Here is a 9038-nt window from a genome sequence, read left to right on the forward strand (position 1 = left end):
GGTTTAGCCATTGGGGATTTTAGGTAAAATGTGTTTCTAGGAATTAAGACCTAAGATGAACAGAAATGGGCTGAGGCCAGTAATGGGCCTTTGTCAGGGGAGGAAAGCTGAGTATTCCACCAAAGTCTGCTTTTTACCCTCTGGGAATAAAGCCACACAGAGAGAAGGAACAGCAGAAGGTGTCCTAGAGAGCTGGGGTGAGACTTGGGGTTGGACTTGGCGGAATGGAGGGAGGAGGGAGGATCTGCACTCAGGCTACCTGCTTCCTTGCTAGGAGCTGCTGATAAGTTCTTAGGGTCTCCCTGCTGGAGGTGAGGGCTGGGGTTAAGGAACAAGTAGGCGGAGGGAGGTTAGAAGTGAAGATCTGTGTGTTCCACTGGAGATGAGGTGGGGGTTGAGGCAGCAACAGAAGTGGAAGGAGACTGAGTGATTGGACTTGGAGGAAGGGAAGGAGGAATGAGGATGTGCAGGTAGCCTACATGCCTCCCTGAGAGGTGTTGTCCATGGGCTCTCAGGGAGTGCCTGATGGAGTTGGGGAAGGGGATACGGCAAAGTCTGAGGGCAGGATGTGGAGGATAAGAAGAAGTGATGTGCAGGATCCACTAGAGGTGATGTGTGGAGAAGATGTGAGGAAGAGACTGGGGGACTGGACTTGTAGGAATGGAGGGAGAGTTAAATATCTGAGGGTAGCCTCTCTACTTTCTCCTTTAACCAGTGTATATGCTCTGAAAAGTGTAGATTATTGTGTGAAGCTTTTGCCCATGCAGCAAATCTCATGGATATTGACTTGAATCTGTGTTCAAAAAAGCTATTTATTAAATTGAAAATTCAATTTATTATTATTACACATTGTTATTTATATCTCCAGCTATAGGTTACTCATGTGAGATCAGGTTGATTAATTCTCACTGGTGTGGATTAGTTCCTAGAAATTCAACATTTAATAATTCAAAAGGTATACTTCATGCAATGATTTTAGTTTATATATAGATTCAGATAAACAAAACTATTTGAATATCAATTTTCTTTTTCTTCTCCATCTCACATCTCTTTTCTTTTTTTAATTTTAATTTTATTAATTTATTCAGATTACAACTCAATTGTTATCCCATCACTTGTATGCTCCCATTCCTCCCTCCCTCCCACCTTCACCTTATTCCTCTCCCCTAGGTCTATGACCGAGGGGGACCTCCTCTCCCACTATATAGTCATAGGCTATCAAGTCTCATCTTGGTAGCCTGCTTATTTTTTCTATGAATGCCACCAGGCCTCCCCACCAAGGGGAGGTGCTCAAATATGGAGCACCAGAGTTCATGTCAAAGTCAGCCTAAATGCAAAAAATATGTGCCGAAGGGCAATGAAAGTTAGACACACACACACACACACACACACACACACACACACACACACACACACTTCGAAGTAGGCAATGTAACACTGTCCTGGAGGTCTATAACTATTGTATGTTTTTTAAAAGATTTATTTATTTATATATTATATATACAGTGTTCTGCCTGCATGTACACCTGCAGGCCAGAAGAGGGCACCAGATCTCACTATAGATAGTTGGGAGGCACCATTTTGGAAGAGCAGGAGGTGCTCTTAACCACCGAGCCAACTCTCCATCTCTAACTATTGCATGTTTTATATACTTAGTTCATTGAAGCTAGGGAATGACAACTATATGATTAAAGCTAATTAGGAACAAACCTTACAAAGAGTAGAGAAAATGCATAAAGTAGAATAGTGAGTAGAGCAGCATTCATCCCACAGGTCTTGCCATCTCTTTTGTGGGATGGTAAACTGAGAGGGAAAAAAAATCACGACACTTAGGTTTTCCCTCTATTGCTTCATAATTCTTTAAATGTGAAGAAGGAAGAGTCGTTGGGTGGTTATTTATTTAGCCAGTCAGATGACACTACAGCATCTCACATAAACTACTTTTAATTAACAGTGTGAATTTCTTTGTCTTCTTCTTCATCTCTTTCAAAGTTGCTCTCAGTTTACCATCCTAGCCATATTCTGTAAGTCTCTGAGGTTTCTGAAGACCTTACTTAACTATTTTGTTTTATCTGTCTATACCATCTTATCTATCTGTTGAACCTTGGATGTATATTCTTCTAATATAAATAGACTAGTAATTGACATGACCATGATTTGACCAACTAACAATTAATTTGTATAACTTACTTGCCCTAAACAGCCCAAAATATTACTTTCAAAATGTTGGAGGTAAAAAATTTGAATTCTATACCAATGTGTCAAAATTAAACTTATTTTGCATCAATGCACAAAATTCTTTACCGGTGAATAAAAATAACCTTGTGAGCAACAATTAAGGCATTAAGTAGAGGAGTAGATTCAATAATCTACTTTTGGTCCTATCATCCCTATATATTTCTATATTTCTCCTTCTTTCTTTTCAACCCCTGTCTCCAAACCTAAAAATGAAAGATAAAGGAAAAGAGAGACATCCCTGAGTGCAACCTTGTTTTCTTTATGAATAGTATTAATAGTAATTTATAACCAACTTCCAATGAAAATAAACATCTATAAGCCAAGAAAACAGTTAAAAACCTACCCAACACCCCCTTAAGGGAAATGGGGTATTGTTACCTTAAGGTTTCTTCTGGCTGACTTGGGACAGATGACACCTTTTTAGGAGTCTAAACACAATTGGAGAAAATAGTTAAACTAGCCAGGAGTAGCACTTGTGGTCCATTTTCTAAATGTTGAAAAATTCCAGGCTTAATACAAGTCTTGTGTGTGACAGTCTGAAATGCTGGACAATTGGGCTCAGAAGCTTTCTCTGAAGCTGTCCTTTTCTGATGAGCAACAGTAACTGAAGTTCGTGGTGCTGGAACATCAAGGATACAGGATGTCAGCATCCAGCATGTTGGGAGAAATGAATCCTGTCAAGTCTGATCCAGTGTCAGTGTCTGGTTCTTTTGTTCTGAAAACATAATTTCTTACAAGCATTATACAGCCCTAAAATTATAAACACATGAGGTGTGTGGGGTACACAGAACAATTAAGGCCACTTCTCTGACTTTTGTATACGCAGAAGCAAGACATCTGTAAATCTTCATTCATGGCACACGAAGAATGACACCTAATAATAAGTCACAGGGATTCTGTAACTAACAAGAAGCCCTGTCTATGCCCAGACATTCATGTCTTAGAGAGTCTCAGAGCTATTCCTGTGTAGTGGGATTAGCAGTGTAAGTTACCTGCTTGTTCTGCAGTTTGAATTCTTTACATTCCAATTGTAGCCCCCTTGCTTCTTGCCTCCCACTCCTACCTTTGCCCCATCATCCCCTTTCCCTCTCTCTCCCAGCCCTCAGCAGGGGAGCCTTCCTCCCCTAATATCTGACCTCAGCCTATGAAGTCTCATCTGTACAACCTGTATCCTCTTCCTCTGTGGCCTGGCAAGGCCACCCTGTCAGGGGCAAGTGATCAACGCTGGGAGGCCAGAGTCCATGTCAGAAGTAGTCCCTACTCACCCTATTGTTGGACCCACCAGGATACTGCACACTTCATATATTACATCTGAGCAGAGAGTTTAGGTCCTCACCCTGCCTAGTCCTTGGTTAGGGCATCAGTTTCTGCAGTACCGCCCTCCTCCACCCAGAGTTTTAAAAATGTATATTTTATTGATTATAATTTATGCACATCACATCTTGATATCTCTCCCTCTAATCTTCCCATTCCCTCTCACCCTCCCTCTTCTGCTTATTCCCCTCCCCTAGACCTTTGGTAACAACCTATTAGGTTTCATCAGGATAGGCCGCATCCTCTTCCTCTATGTGCCTGTGTTGTCACTTTTCTTTTTTTCTTTTTTTATTAATTTATTCATATTACATCTCAGTTGTTAGCCCATCCTTTGTATCCTCCCATTCCTCCCTTCCTCCCACTTCCCCCCTACTCCCCTCCCCTATGTCTGTGTCTGAGGGGGACCTCCTCCCCCTGTATATGCTCATAGGGTATCGAGTCTCTCCTTGGTGACCTATTATTCTTCCTCTGAGTGCCACCAGGCATCTCCATCCAAGGGACATGTTCAAATATGGGGCACCAGAGTTTGTGTGAAAGTCAGATCTCCTTCTCCACTCAACAGTGGAGAATGTCCTGTCCATCGGCTAGTCTGGGTAGGGGTTCGAGGTTTACTGCCTATATTTTCCTTGGCAGTTGCCATAGTTTGCGGAGGACCCCAGGGCCCAGACTTGCCTGTAGTTTTCCAGGACCTGCTGGATCCTTCTATTTCCTCATTCTCCCAGGCTTCTCACACCTAAAGTCTCAATAGGATGTCCTCCCCTCTTACCCACTTTCCTGATAGGTACAGTTTTTCATGGGGACGTACACCTTGGACTAGTGCCTCGATATAAGTGAGTACCATTTAGCTCTTTTTGCTTCTGTGTGAACTTACTCATTATGACAATTTCTAGTTCAATCCATTTGTCCACAAATTTTGGAAATTCCTTGTTTTTAATAGCTGAGTAGTACTCCATAGTGTAGATGTACCACAGTTTCTTTATCCATTCTTCTCCTGAGGGACACGTAGGTTGTTTCCAAGTTCTGGCTATTATGAATAAGGCAGCTATGAACATGGTTGCGCATATGTCTCTGTTGTGTGGTAGTGCATCTTCTGGGTATATTCCAAGGAGTGGAATAGCTGGGTCTTGAGGAAGCCTTATTCCCATTTTTCTGAGAAAGCACCAGATAGCTTTCCAAAGTGGTTGTGCTAGTTTGCATTCCCACCAGCAATGAAGGAGTGTTCCTCTTTCTCCACACCCTCGCAAGCATGTGGTGTCAGTTGAGTTACTGATTTTAGCCATTCTGATGGGTGTAAGATGGAATCTCAGTGTCATTTTGATTTGCATTTCTCTGATGACTAAGGAGGTTGAGCATTTCTTTAAGTGTTTCTCAGCCATTTGATATTCCTCTGTTGAGAATTCTCTGTTTAGTTCTTTGCCCCATTTCTCTATTGGGTTATTTGGTTTGGTGGTGTTTAGTTTCTTGAGTTCTTTATATATTTTGGATATTAGACCTTTGTCAGATGAAGGGTTGGTGAAGATCTTTTCCCAGTCTGTAGGCTGTCGCTTTGTTCTGCTGACAGTGTCACCTGCCTTACAGAAGCTTCTTAGCTCATGAGGTCCCATTTATTAATTGTTGATGTTAAGGCCTGGGCTGTTGGTGTTCTGTTCAGGAAGTTGTCTCCTGTGCCTATGAGTCCCAGACTCTTCCCCACTTTTTCCTCTTACTGGGTTAATGTCTGTGGTTTTAGGTTGAGATCTTAATCCACTTGGACTTGAGTTTTGTGCATGGTGACAAATATGGGTCTAATTGCATTTTTCTACACGTAGACATCCAGTTAGACCAGCACCATTTGTTGAAGATGCTGTCGTTTTTCCATTGAATGGATTTGGCTTCTTTGTCGAAAATCAAGTGAGCAAATGTGTGTGGATTCATCTCTGGGTCTTCAGTTCGATTCCATTGATCCACTAACCTATTGCTGTGCCAGTACCATGCTGTTTTAATTACTATTGCTCTATAGTACAACTTGAGATCAGGTATGGAGATTCCTCTGGAGGATCTTTTATTGTATAGGATTGTTTTTGCTATTCTGGGCTTTTTGTTTCTCCATATGAAGTTGAGAATTGTTCTTTCAATATCTTCAAAATATTTTGTAGGTAATCTGATAGGGATTACATTGAATCTGTAAATTGCTTTTGGTAAGATGGCCATTTTTACTATGTTGATTCTTCCGATCCATGAACAAGGTAGATCCCGCCATCTTCTGATGTCATCTTCAATCTATTTCTTCAGAGGTTTAAAGTTTTTTTCAAATAAATCCTTCACTTGCTTGGGTAGGGTTATTCCTAGATATTTGATATTGCTTGTGGCTATCGTGAAGGGAGTAATTTTCCTAATTTCTTCCTCTGTCTGTTTGTTATTTGTATATAGGAAAGCTACTGACTTTTTTGAGTTAATTTTGTATCCTGCCAATTTGCTGAAGGTGTTTATCAGCTGTAGGAGTTCTCTGGTGGAATTTTGGGGGTCACTTATATACACTATCATATCATCTGCAAATAGGGATAATTTTACTTCTTCCTTTCCCATTTGGATCCCCTTGATCTCCTTTTGATGTCTTATTGCTCTGGCTAGAACTTCAAGAACTATATTGAAGAGATATGGGGAAAGTGGGCAGCCTTGTCTGGTCCCTGATTTTAGAGGGATTTCCTTGAGTATCTCTCCATTTAGTTTAATGTTGGCTATTGGTGCTGTATATAGCCTTTATTATGTTTAGAAAAATGCCTTGTATTCCCAATTTCTCCAGAACTTTAAACATAAATGGATGTTGGATTTTGTCAAATGCTTTTTCTGCATCTAAAGAGATGATCATGTGGTTTTTCTCTTTCAGTTTATTTATATGGTGGATTACATTAATGGATTTCCATATGTTAAACCATCCCTGCATTCCAGGAATGAAGCCTACCTGGTCATGGTGAATGATGTCTTTGATATGCTGTTGTATTCGCTTTTTGTTGAGTATTTTTGCATTAATGTTCATAAGAGAAATTGGTCTGAAATTCTCTTTTTTTGTTGGGTCTTTGTGGGGTTTAGGTATCAATGTGACTGTGGCCTCATAGAAGGAATTTGGTAATATTCCGTCCATTTCTATCTTTCGGAATAGCTTGAATAGTATCGGTATTAGCTCCTCTTTGAAGGACTGGTAAAATTCTGCACTGAAACCATCTGACCCTGGGCTTTTTTTGGTTGGAAGACTATCAATGGTTGCTTCTATTTCTTTAGGCAAAATGGGGCTATTTAATTTGTTTATCTCATCTTGGTTCAATTTTGGTAAATGGAATCGGTTGAGAAATTTGTCCATTTCCCTTAAATTTTCAAATTTTGTGGCATAAATGTCTTTGAAGTAGGTTCTTACGATTCTTTGTATTTCTTCGGTGTCTGTTGTTATGTCTCCCTCATAGTTTCTTGTATGACTCAGATTACCAAAAATAGCTAAAGCTTAACAAAGTTATCAAAGATAAGGAGGCTAGACATATTTTTTTTTGTTTTCAGGTTTATTGAAAATATGACAGAAGAGATTTAAACGGCTCCATGTGGTGTCTTGAAATTCATCCCAACCGTAGGCAGGTTGGAGAGACTGCAGAAGTCCAGAAGCTTCAGCATTTTTCTTGGTGTCAGGATCTACCTCATTGATCTCCTGGCCTAGGGCTGAGACCTCAGGAATGTAATTGTCTCTTCTCTCTCTCTTCTTCCTGCAACTTGATAGACGTACCTCTCACAGGACCTCTCTGAATCCGCTTCATCAAATGTGTGTCAGAGCTGCTATCTTGGTGCATAGTTTCTTGCTTGTGGTAATAGCGATCTCCTCGCGCATGCGCTTGTTGGTGTAAATGTCATTACCTAGACATGTGTAGTACTTTTTGATGATGACCTGGGCTGCCTTCTTCATAGTTTTGGTGTGAATCTGGCCCATGTTGGTGGGTCTCAGTAAAAAAGAGCTAGATATGTATTCTTTTATTTTTTTTTAATTTTTTTAAACTTTTATTTAATGGCTATGATTTGCACGTCATGTACCAAAATTCCTATCCTTCCTCCAGTAAAATAAAACAAACAAAAAAATCTTTTCACAGAAGCTATAGTGTATCACACAGTATAGCCTTTTGTCCACATATGTTTACTTTCTTATATATATGTTTATATATTATTAATTTATTCATATTACATCTAAATTGTTATTCCGTCCCTTGTATCCTCCCATTCTTCCTTCCTTCCCATTTTCCCCTTACTCCCCTCCTCTATGACTGTGGCTGAGGGGGACCTCCTCCCCCTGTATATGCTCATAGGGTATCAAGTCTCTTCTTGGTAGCCTGCTATCCTTCCTCTGAGTGCCACTGGGCCTCCCGATCCAGGGGACGTGGTCAAATATGGGGCACCAGAGTTTGTGTGAAGATCAGTCCCCACTCTCCACTCAACTGTGGAGAAATGTTCATTGCTATGAGTCATGGTTCTGTTTGGAAGCCCACACTATTGTTACTGGATCCTCACTGGAACTGCTGTCGGATATCCAGTTGTTGCTGTGTGTCAAGGAGATTCTTAATCTTTGAATCTGCAGGTCTGGCCCCTTCATGTGTCTCAGTGGGTCATACAAGGGGTAGATGTTGGGGTGAGGTTCACTCAAAGCCCTGGATCAGGGCCCACTCCTTGTCCTCAGGGCAGGGCCCACTCTCCTGCTCCCATGTCATCAGGGCAGGGCTGGCTCTTCTGCTCCCATGTCCTCAGGGCAGGGCCTGCTCTCTCACTCCCATGTCATCATGGAAGGGCCAGCTGTTATCATAGCAGGGCCGCTCTCCTGCTCCCATGTCCCCAGGGCATGGCCAGCTCTCAAGCTCCTGTGTCCTCAAGGCAGGGCCAGCTCTCAGACTCCCTTGTTCCCAGGGCTGGCTAACCTGCTCCTGCATCCTAAGGGTCAGCTCTCCTGTTCTTGTGTCCTCAGGCTCAGCTCTCCTGCTTCCATCTCTTCAGGGCCAACTCTCCTGCTCCTGTTCAGTTTGCCAGATTGCTGCTGTCCGTGAAGGTTGGATGGCCTCCTACTCCTGTGGGTGCTGCATCTTGTGGGCCATCAAGCAGGTGGCAAGTGGAGGCTCCTCAAAGTCTTCCCTGAGTTGCTTGCAGAAACCATTGATATTGGCCTAGCTCAGTTTCTTGTCCAAGGGAACTTGTGGCTTTGCTGATTCGTGCCTCCTGAGTCTCTGGTTCCATTGTGTGCTCCATCCACATAGGCCCCCGCCTCGGTGCTGCCCCTAGTGTCTACCTCTGCATGATCCAGTTCTCAGCACTGAGCATAGCCCCGGACCATGGGCCTGTGAGAGGAGGTCTGTGAAACCTGTGGTGTGGGTGGTCAAGTCCTCACTCAGGCTCAACTGCAACAGCACCCCACCCCCTTGAATGCCATTTCCTTGGCTTGCACTGCACCAGGCCACAACCTGAAAAGTGGAGGTGGTGGCAATGGT

At 42.3% G+C, this 9038-nt stretch overlaps 1 pseudogene across 1 annotated transcript; it reads right to left on the minus strand.

Annotated features, from left to right (window-relative positions):
• Positions 1-7107: 7107 nt before the first annotated feature.
• LOC311604716 (small ribosomal subunit protein eS17-like) lies at positions 7108-7501 on the minus strand (annotated as a pseudogene). Its single transcript has one exon. The product of its transcript is annotated as a small ribosomal subunit protein eS17-like (transcript).
• Between the last annotated feature and the right edge of the window lie 1537 nt (positions 7502-9038).

This window comes from Acomys minous (genome assembly GCF_964271855.1).
Source record: "Acomys minous genome assembly, chromosome: 9".
NCBI lineage: Eukaryota > Metazoa > Chordata > Mammalia > Rodentia > Muridae > Acomys > Acomys minous.